Source organism: Mus pahari, chromosome 22 (assembly GCF_900095145.1).
Source record: "Mus pahari chromosome 22, PAHARI_EIJ_v1.1, whole genome shotgun sequence".
Lineage (NCBI taxonomy): Eukaryota > Metazoa > Chordata > Mammalia > Rodentia > Muridae > Mus > Mus pahari.
In genome coordinates this window covers 11210264-11220932 of record NC_034611.1, presented here as the reverse complement: position 1 = coordinate 11220932, position 10669 = coordinate 11210264, and the positions used below count along the sequence as shown (strand labels likewise).

At 38.4% G+C, this 10669-nt stretch overlaps 1 pseudogene; it reads left to right on the top strand.

The window, feature by feature from the left end:
* Nucleotides 1–9958: 9958 nt before the first annotated feature.
* LOC110338604 lies at nt 9959–10431 on the top strand (annotated as a pseudogene).
* The last annotated feature ends 238 nt before the right edge of the window (nt 10432–10669 follow it).

Here is a 10669-nt window from a genome sequence, read left to right as displayed (position 1 = left end):
CTGGATTGTTTGTTGGAGGTTGAATTTTGCTTTCCAATGTTGTGGTTGTGTTCTGGTGTTACAAGAGAAACTTGAAGATTGTGGTTAAATGGTCAGTGTTCCACTGGCTGCAGTTTGCAGTTCGATCACAGGCTCAAAATTTTTAACTTGCCCATATTTGTAATTAAGATGATTGCTAGAGTAATAAAAGTTAAAAACAGCTGTGGTTAATATGGGCCTGCTGCCCCTTTTACACAAATGTCATTGGATATAGTGGTAGAAGCCAAATTTAACCCCCTCGAAGATTGGAAAAGAGATCTCAGTGGGTGTTTATCTGGGATCAAAGTAGTGAGCTGTTTCAGAAATTTATGGATAGACAGCTAAAAGCAGCTGACAGAATTTTTGGAGATCCTCAAGCAGGAATTCCTTTTGTTACACAGCTGTCTTATGAGAATGCTAATGTAGTCTGCCATATGGCCATCCAATCATTCAAAGAAAAGACACATTTATCTGGATACATTCGTCTTTGTACAGGAATTAGATCCTCTTACAGTTAGGGTCTGGCTATGGCTGCTGCCTTGCAGGGGAGTACAGTACAAGCAATGCTTTCACAGCGCTGATATGATATAGAATGTTTTAAGTATGAGGGCATAAATCATTTTAGAAAAGACTGTTTAAAATGTGTTCTCCCTGCTGGAGGGGTAATCATAGGGCCAGGCCTCAGGAAATAGGCTCAGATTAAGAAACATTTACATTTGATTTAATGCAAAGCTCAGAGCAGACTCTCCAGGAAGCTTGTGTGGCATTTCTTTTGTCTTTGTCATACTGACCAGCCCCTAGAAAAGTATTTACCATTTGGAGGATGGTTTTTATACTATTCCTTTGCATCCTGAAGATTGTAAAGGGTTTGCTTTTAGTGAGCTTGTAATTTTAAAGAGCCCATGAAGTGATATCATTGGAAAGTTTTGCCTCAAGGAATGGCTAATAACTTTACATTATGTTAAAAAAATGTTTCTGCTTCAATAAAAGAAGTTACGACTTTGAATCTTTCAGTGTATATTATTCATTATATAGAGGATATTTTCTTAGTTGATATCTATGAAGACGTTTTACTATAAGGCTTTGCTCTTATAAATTTTGAAGTAGTTGTTGCTCCAGAAAAGATTCAAAGGCAATACTTTTTTAATATTTGGGACCTCAGTTATATCTTAGACAAGTTGTGACCCAGAGAGTTCAAGAAAGAAAAGATTATTTACTTCAAATTATTCTCAAAAGCTTTTAGGAGATGTTAATTGGCTAAGACCCCACCTTAAGCTCACCATAGGAGGACTTAAGTCTCTGAATTTCTCAAGGGGATGCAAATTAACTGGTGATGTATGAATAATTTTGCAGAGGAAGCATTAGCTAAAAACAGATGCATTATATATAGATTAATTGTTGGCTGTTTGTGTTATTGCTACTCATGTGCCCACAGAAATTCTTTGGCAAAAGGGACTATTAATGTGGATTCATCTTTCGTGATCTCCAAGTAAAGTTTTAGCACCCTATTATGAAGCTGTTGCTGTGTTAATACAGAACTATAGGATAGAATCTTGAAAATATTTTGGAAAGAATGTCTTAAGAACACAATAAAACATTTATTCCTTATGACAAACAGTAATTCAATTAGTTATTGCAGAATACTTATATTTGGCCTATTGCTTGGCAAGCTTTTTAGGCAAAACTAATAATCATTATCCAAAAGACAATTTGTTATAATTTGCCTCTATGGATGCTTTTATATTTCCTGGAATTTTATGCATGCATCCCATAAAGAATGCATCTACTATATTTATAAACAGTTCATTTATAGAAGTAAACATATGTGAGTGGATAATATATTTATCTTCTTGCATCTCTTTCCACTTCAGCACAAATAATTGAATTATGTGCTGTAGCTACCATTTTTAGAATGTTGAAAAATCAAGCTTTTAATCTATAGGCAATATATAGCTCTTGGTTTACAATCGTTTGAAATTTTTCCTCTTTTAAATACTACTAATTCTCAAATTTTACAATTATTTATGCAAATACAACTCAAGTTAAGTGAAAGTATTCTTCCTTTAAAGGAATAGCTTTGGACATTAAAGAGCTCAGAATTGATTGCCTGGACACACCACTTAGGGCAATGCCACAGCATATTTGTATACTAGGCAGATTTTAGATCTTACACAGGAACAATTGTCCATACAGTCTCATTCTTTACATCATCAAAATAGTGATAGCTTGAGACAAAATTTGGTATTTCTAGAGAATGTGCAAGTCAAATTGTAAAGACTTGTCCTCAGTGTCCTCAATTTCTACACATTAACACATAATGGTGTTAATCCTCACCAGTACCGGCGATGGTGTTAATCCTCAAGAACTTATACCTAATAAATTATTGCAAATGGATATTACTTGTATTTCTGATTTTGGAAAAGTAAAATATCATTTCAGGCTTTTTAGTTGCAACTGCTTTAACAGGAGAAACAACCAAAAATGTAATAAGTCATTGCCTGAATTATTTTTCTATGCTATTACAGTCAAGCGTTTGAGATTTTTGCAGACAATTTAATATCACCCATATTAATGCGATTCTTTTTAATTCTCACGGACAAGGTATTGTGGAACTTTAAAACAATATCATCTTTAAAAAACAAAAAGGGGCAATTATATCCCTATACACCACATTATTTAAATCACACTCTTTTAAAATAATTAATACTTGGATGCAAGGGAACTCTCTGCTGGGTATCTATGGCATCCTATAACTAGGCATACTTATGCCTAGGTAAAATGAAAGGATCCACTTACTGGCATATGGCATGATCCTGATCAGGTAATTAAAATGCGGCTGAGGTTCTGTCTGTGTTTTTTCACAAAAAGAAAATGGAGCCCATTGGCTGCCTAAAAGATTAGTTCATCAAGTTGACACAGATCCTGAGCCTTCTAATGATTATGATACCAATGATGAAGATGGCTCAAAATCCCTATCAGCCAGCTGAGTTAACCTGGAGCATAGTATCCACTCCTACTGGAGTATGAGTGCTTTCTATCAATTCTCAAAGCCACTCCCTATATACCTGGCTGCCAGACTTTGTGTTTGATCTATACCAATTAGCAGCTAAATTGAATATCTGGGACATTCCTGCAGGCAACTTTAATCTTGTTGCTTTTAACTTTCGGACTTTGTATCTTAAACAGTTTGGTTGCCTTCACATAAGATTGCTTTCAACCAACTCAGCTATTCACCATGACAGTTATTCATCACTATGAAGAAATGTCTATTCATATGTCTTTTGTGGCTTTGGTCAGAATTGAATGGGAAAGAGTATGCTTTTGAAGGCTGGTAGTCAGGGACAGGCAATCACGTTCTTGAGCTCCTATCAACTTAAAACAGAGATAAACACCAAAAAGCTGAGCTTGTCCTCCAGACAAATGCCAAAAAGCTGTGTTTGTCTTCAATGATGGGTAATAAGGAGCAATATAGACATGGCCCTAAGACAGACACAGCCACCTCGCAGCTCTATTCCCTAGACAGGATCATAGGAAACAAATAAATCTTGTGTACCCATTTACCTCATCTTTTAAAAACAAAAAAGGGGGAATTGTCTCCTTTTCCCAGCCTTGAGCAAGCTAAATAGACTTTGTTTGCCACAGTTTGTCTTCCATTGATCCAGCTTACCTAGGGTGGAGTCTTCCAACCTAGGTAGAGGTCTTCCACCTTGCTGCTTCTGTAATTCTTACAGGAGCAGACTGCCTGCTGAGCTTGCTTTGCAACATAATCCAGCTGAAACAAAGGGTGGGTCTATGGGTTTTCCCTAAATAAACACAGAACAATATTAAACTTTGAGCCTTGATCAGAAAACTTCATCTTGGCTTCATCATTCTCTCTCCAATCAGCCTTTTTCATTTCCAGCCTCCCTTTTAGGTACCTAGTTCTCTGTGGCTGCTGGATAGCTAAAGTGTACTATCCTGCTACCTTTGAATTTCTCAGCTTATTTCTTTATAGAACCCAGAACCACTACCCCAGAGATGACACAACCCATAATGAGCTGGGCCATCCCTTATTAATCACTAATTAAGAAAAGGCTTTATAGCTGTACATCATGGAGGTATGTTCTCAAGTGAGGGTCCCTTCAGATAACTGCAGTTTGTGTGTCAAGTTGATATAAAACTAGCAAGCAAGCGGCAGAAAAAGATATTACTATTAAGCCACAGCCTTTCCTTCCTTATTCATCTACAAAAGTTCATATTAAAAACATAAATAACTTTAAATGTCCCATGGTCTTTACAAGTTCAAACACATGAAAATTTTAGTCTCTTTAAAATATCCAAACTCTGTAAATAATCTAAAATCTGTTTTAAAAGTCAAATCTTTTATCTGTGGGCCCCTTTAAAATATCAAAACTAATTTAAATACCTTCTTCAAGAATGAAGAACCAGGGTACAGTCACAATCTGAACCAAGCAAAACTAAACTCCTAGAATATAAGTAACTCAATCTCTAATTATGATGTAAATGTTATAATGATCTGGCTCCTTTTTAAAAGATTTTTAAAAAAGATTTATTTACTTTATGTATGTGAGTACATTGCTGCTATCTACAGACACACAAGAAGAGGGTGTCAGATCCCATTACAGATGGTTGTGAGCTACCATGTGGTTGCTAGGAATTGAATTCAGGACATTTGGAAGAGCAATCAATGCTCTTAACTGTTGAGCCATCTCTCCAGCCCCAAGACTTGGCTCCTTTAAGGAGTGTGAGTCAGTTTTCTACTTCTTCCCTTGTTAGCACATGCAGCTTATCTTCTGTACTCTGACTTTTTCCACCTGTCTGCTACTGATGTTCTTGGTGGTCATCTCCTGGTATTGACATCTCCAAAATACTGGAGTCTTCTGCTGTAACTAGGTTATACTTTCACCAATAACATTTCATATGCTTTCCTTCAGGTGCTAAACTTCAATTTCTTTGTATGGCCCTTTCATTCCTGGGCCTTCAACTGCCACTGGGGATGAATCTTTGCCAATGGCCTCCTGTTTTGTTACAGTGCCAAATCTCAGCTGCTATTCATAACCCTGTCATGCCTTCCAAACAAATATGACCTGGGTGACTCCTATAATAACAAGTGTAGGTGCCAGCACAAGGTACACCCTTGGACTATTCTAGAATACAGTTTATGTGTGTTGACAGAGGAAATACTTCCCAAAAGGTTTCACCTCAATAATTCTGGACTTTTCTCAATCACCACTAAATTTTTAGCTGTAGTTAACCATCATCAATGATTGCAGTAAAGTTTTCACTTCAATGTTGCTAGTCTTTGGTTAATTACAGCTGTTTCTTCAGCACCAAATGACCAGAATGACAGAATCTCAATTCAAAACAGTGAATGTCTCTGAGATTGCCTATAAAATTCTCTCTGAAATTTCAAAATGTGGGTCTCCATCCTCTGCTTTTCTCTGCTTTCAACATTCTTACTTTCCAAGCTCCCAAAGAATATTCCATTGAGCTCTCAACCCTATATTACTTTTCTTGTCCAAAGTTCTAAAGTACTTCTATACTAAAACACAGTCAGGTCTGTCATGACAATACCCCACTATGCTGGTAGCAAGTTGTCTTAGTTAGGAATTTTGCTGCTTTGACAAAACACCATTGACCAAAATGCTATTTGGTAAGAAAATTGTTTACTCAGCTTATACTTCCACAGCACTGATCATCACTGAATGCCAGGAAAGGAACTCAAATAGTACAGGAACCTAAGTGCAGGAGGTGATGCAGAGTCCATGGAGGAGTACTGCCTACTGACTTCTTCCTTCAGTTTCCTCAGCCTGATTTCTTATAGAACCAGGGACCACCAGTTCAGAGATGGCACTGTCATTCATAACAGACTATGCCCCGCTCCCCCCCCCTCATACATCACTAACTAAGAAAATGCCTCATAGCCAGATCTTAGGAGGCATTTTCTCAATTAAGGTCCCTCCTTTCAGGTAACTAGTTTATGTATCAAGTTGACATAAGACTAGCCAGTACAAACTGTAGAAATAAACTATTTCTCCATTAAGATGCTTTTATCAGGGTATTTTATCACAGAAACAAGAAAAAATAGTTACATATTAGTAAATTTTTGCTTGTTCACTGATTGAATAAATTAATATCTTCCATTTATTTGACTGTATAATCTGTGGACAAACTACTTAAGTTTGCCAAAATGTGATATACAACAAAAGATATATGAGAATGTATTTCAACATCATTGTGTAAATCAGGCACCTGTTTTGAAATAGAAATGACAGACAATAGGGGCTTTTAAGATGACATAAATTTTTCTAAATTTAATAACAGGTATATACATATAGTTATAGTTATAGTTATAGTTATAGTTATAGTTATAGTTATAGTTATAGTTATAGTTGTTATAGTTATAGTTGGAATTTAAAGTATATATCAAATACAGAGTCAGGGACTGCATCATGTACAGGATGCCAGAGTATAAATGGAGTGCCTTTCATTTCATCTCAAAAGCAGAGGCACTTAAAAATAAATCCATTCTGTACAGTGATGCTGAAATTCATCTCCATCCATACTGCTGTGAATCCTCTTCCAACAAAGACTACACTTTCTAATCCTTCCCAAACAGTTGTACGAACAAGGACCAAGAATTGAAATATATGACTCTATGGAGGCCAATCTCTTTTAATCACCACACCTCACAGGCATCCTTAAACAGTGTTAATAACTACCATACTTCCAAACTAATTTTAAAATGGTTCTTATAAATTGTTTGGGCCAAATTGCCAGTACCCTTCCCAAGCACTGGCTCTCTCTGGAAGGCAGCTGTGGAAAAGCTTTCTTAGGTGATTTTTGACTGGCATCTTGGTTTTATAAGAGTAAACTATTAAATAGTGTTTAACTTTCTTTTTTTTTTTTCCCCCGAGACAAGGTTTCTCTGTGTAGTCCTGGGTATCCTAGAATTCACTTTGTAAACCAGGCTGGCCTCCAACTCAGAAATCTGCCTGTCTCTGCCTCCCAGTGTTTAACTTTCTTGACTCTAAATTATTCTGAGGCCAGCCACTAATGGCTTCAGAAGATTAACACCAAATTATTAAACAATAGAGGATAGGGAAATTAAGTAAAGGAGTTGAGTTTGTTGTTCTCTCTCCGACCCCCCCCCCATAGGTTCTTCATATCCCTCTGATGATTAAAGATGTTGGACATTTTTTCAGGTGCTTCTCAGCCATTTGATATTCCTCAGTTGAGAATTCTTTATTTAGCTCTGTACCCCATTTTTTAATAGGGTTATTTGATTTTCTGGAGTCCAGCTTCTTGAGTTCTTTGTATTAAGGAAACATAATTGTTGCTTCTTGTTATTTATGTTGTTAGAGTTGGTATTCTGTTATTGCAGCTCGCTATCTTCTTTGGGTTTGTTGAAGGATTAATTTCTTGCTTTTTCTGGGGCATAATTTCCCTCCATGTGTTGGAGTTTGCCCTTTAATATCCTTTGAATGGCTGGATTCATGGAAAGATATTCTGTGAATTTGGTTTTGTCATGGAATACCTTGGTTTTTCCATCTACGGTAATTGAGAGTTTTGCTGGGTATAGTAGCCTAGGCTGGCATTTGTGTTCTCTTAGGGTCTATATAACATCTGTCTAGGACCTTCTGGCTTTTATAGTCTCTGGTGAGAAGTCTGGTTTAATTCTAATAGGTCTGCCTGTATATGTTACTTGACTTTTTTCCCTTACTGCTGTTAATATTCGGTCTTTAATTAGTGCATTTGTTCTGATTATTATGTGTTGGGAGGAATTTATTTTCTGGTCCAGTCTATTTGGAGTCCTGCAGGCTTCTTGTATGTTCATGGGCATCACTTTCTTTAGGTTTGGGAAGTTTTCTTCTATAATTTTGTAGAAGCTATTTACTGGCCCTTTAAGTTGAAAATCTTCATTTTCATCTATACCTATAATCCTTAGGTTTGGTCTTTTCATTTTGTCCTGGATTTCCTGGATGTTTTGAGTTAGGATCTGTTGGGAACAAAATAAGGGGGGCCCTGGGGGACTCCATGGAGAAGAAGGGGGGAGAAATATGCCACATCTGGCCAGAGTTCCTGTGCTCTGGGCAGACAGATGAGGGGAGACTGCCAGGTGCTTTCCACATGGCCCCGGGTGGGCATCTAAGCCTCTGACCCCACTCGGGTTGAGAAGGGGGAGACCCTGACTGGGGACCCCCCGAGGCGACACCCTGTCGCCCTGGGGTTATAGGAGAGAGGGATGAGGGAAGAGGTTCCCAACACTGGCGAGAGTTGTGCAGCGGATTTAGATGGAACAGAGACTCTCTATTGTTTAAGAGCTTTATTATAGAAATGCAGAGAGAAAGAGAGAAGAGAGGAGAGAGAGAGAGAGAGAGAGAGAGAGAGAGAGAGAGAGAGAGAGAGAGAAGGCTAGAGAGAAAGAGTTAGAGGGAGAGGAGAGGAGAAGACAAAGAGAGGGGAGAGAGTGAGGAGTGAGAGTGATACAAGAGAGCAAGAAGTAAGAGAGCAAAGTGGGGGCTGAACAGCCCCTTTTATGGTCTTTACTGTTGCTAGGTAACTGGGGAGGAGCTTAGCCTGAAGGTCAGAAGCTTGGGCCATTGTCTACATGACTACTGACCATGCTTCTCTTATGGGGGCTGTGGAAGGTGGTAGCTTAGGCAGGGGCTGGAGTTCCAGGAGCATGAGGGAATGCCTATTGTGTCATGTAGGTGAATTATGACCATCAGGGTTCAGACCTCAGCTCGACTGGAGACCAGCCTGCAATTCCCCAGAAGGATCTTTTTGCATTTTCTTTGCTCAAACTTCTGGAATCTGAGAGATTCTGTAAGACTCTGGAGAGCCTTAACTTACCAGAGATGCCCTGAGTGAACAATGTGGAATCAGGGGTTGATGCAGAAGCCAGAGTAATTTTATTGTTACAGCATGCTGCGTTCACCCTGCACACAAAGGAAAGAGAATGACCCTGAACAGCACATTTGATGAGCTTTTATACAGTTTTCAGAGCCTCAGTCATTAGGCACAATGTGATTGGCAAAACACTGTGACTTTTAAACTAATTGGTCTTTAAGGAATGAGCTGACAAGGACTTCCCTTGTCTGTAGGTGGCCAATGGTTGTGGAATGTGTCTACATGCTCTGGGTCTCTCCCCCCCACCCCACAGCTGGCCAATGGTTGGTTCCCCCCCCCATATCCATCCCCCACTCTTGTGGTCTGAGGAATTTAATTAGTCTTTTCCTTCTGGAAGGATGTGGCCTGGTAGAATTTTCCAAAGTTTCTGAGCTGACCTCTTCAATTCCAAGCAGGAAGAAACAAAGAAAACTGAAATATTAAATGAGTGAGGACCAAAGGTACAAATTAAAATTAGCTATACAAACAATGTTATGATAGGTGATAGATAGGACCAAATCTAATGTATTTCTCTACCCATAATCTGACCATCATGAGTTTTTAATCATATCATTTATCGTTTTATGCTACTTTTAAGTTTGATAAATCTTTTGTGTCAAATTCACATTGTTTACTCGGAAGCAAGTGGTCTCATTACTAAGAACACTGGTAACAGTTACCTCTGTAATGAGAAAGTCTAGGGCTTTACACGTTTGAAGGACTATGTTGGCAAATGAATTATGTCTCTGTTGTTGAGCTTTAAAGGGCTAGATTATGGAGGCTCAAGTAGATTGTAGGAGAAGTTATGAGTACTTTGTTGAAGTTTAAGTATAGTGAAGCTTGTAAATATGAAGAAACTTTTAGAGGTGGAAGAAGCCAAACAGATGGTTTTTAAAAATGGCTTTCAGAAGTGGAGGGTTGACCACATCTGATTCTCTCTTCTGGTGTGTCTGAAGACAGCTACAGTGTACTTACATATAATAAATACATAAATCTTTAAATAAAAAGCACCATTGAATGAGTGAGAACATTTTTTCAAAGAAACAACATGACTAAAATAAAGGCTGTTCCCGAGGAGTCAGAGGCACAGGCAGAAGGATGTAATGAGGAACACATGTCCCCAGAGCCTACTGATCAACTTGAACTCCATCTTGCTGCCATTAGCTTCTCAGCACCTGACATGCAAGCCTACAAGTGCATCAAGAAGGCCATGAAGCAAAAATACATTCAACATGGGGTGAAGGAGTTTCAGAAATGTATTAATGAGGGTGAGAAAAGGATCATGATTTTGGCAGGAGACACATTGCTGTCTGAGGTACACTGCCATCTTCCAGTTATGTGAAAGGACCAGAAGTTGCCCTATGTCTGTGTACCCTCTAAGATAGACTTAGGCACAGCTACAGGTTCCAAGCTTCTCACCTGCTTGATCATGGTTGAAGCCCCAAGAATAGTTCTGAAGAATATCAGAAAGCCTATGACAAGTGCTGGGAGGAGGTGCAGGTCCTGTCAACACCTATCTGAAAGACTTGGGCCTGCGTTGTTTTTATTCTGAACGTTAAAGGAACAAGGTGTCAGATTTCCCCCACAGTTGGATCCTGCTTCTGTTTCATATCCCCCCTCCAAGTGTAAAGACCTCAGAGGCCCAAAGGTTACTCTTTATTGCTAACCTTGGTGGGGTTTTGTTTGTTTTATTTTGTTTTTCTGATAGATGTTGTAGATTTCTTGACTTCTTCATCAGAACTAATCTTGGTAAAGGCGG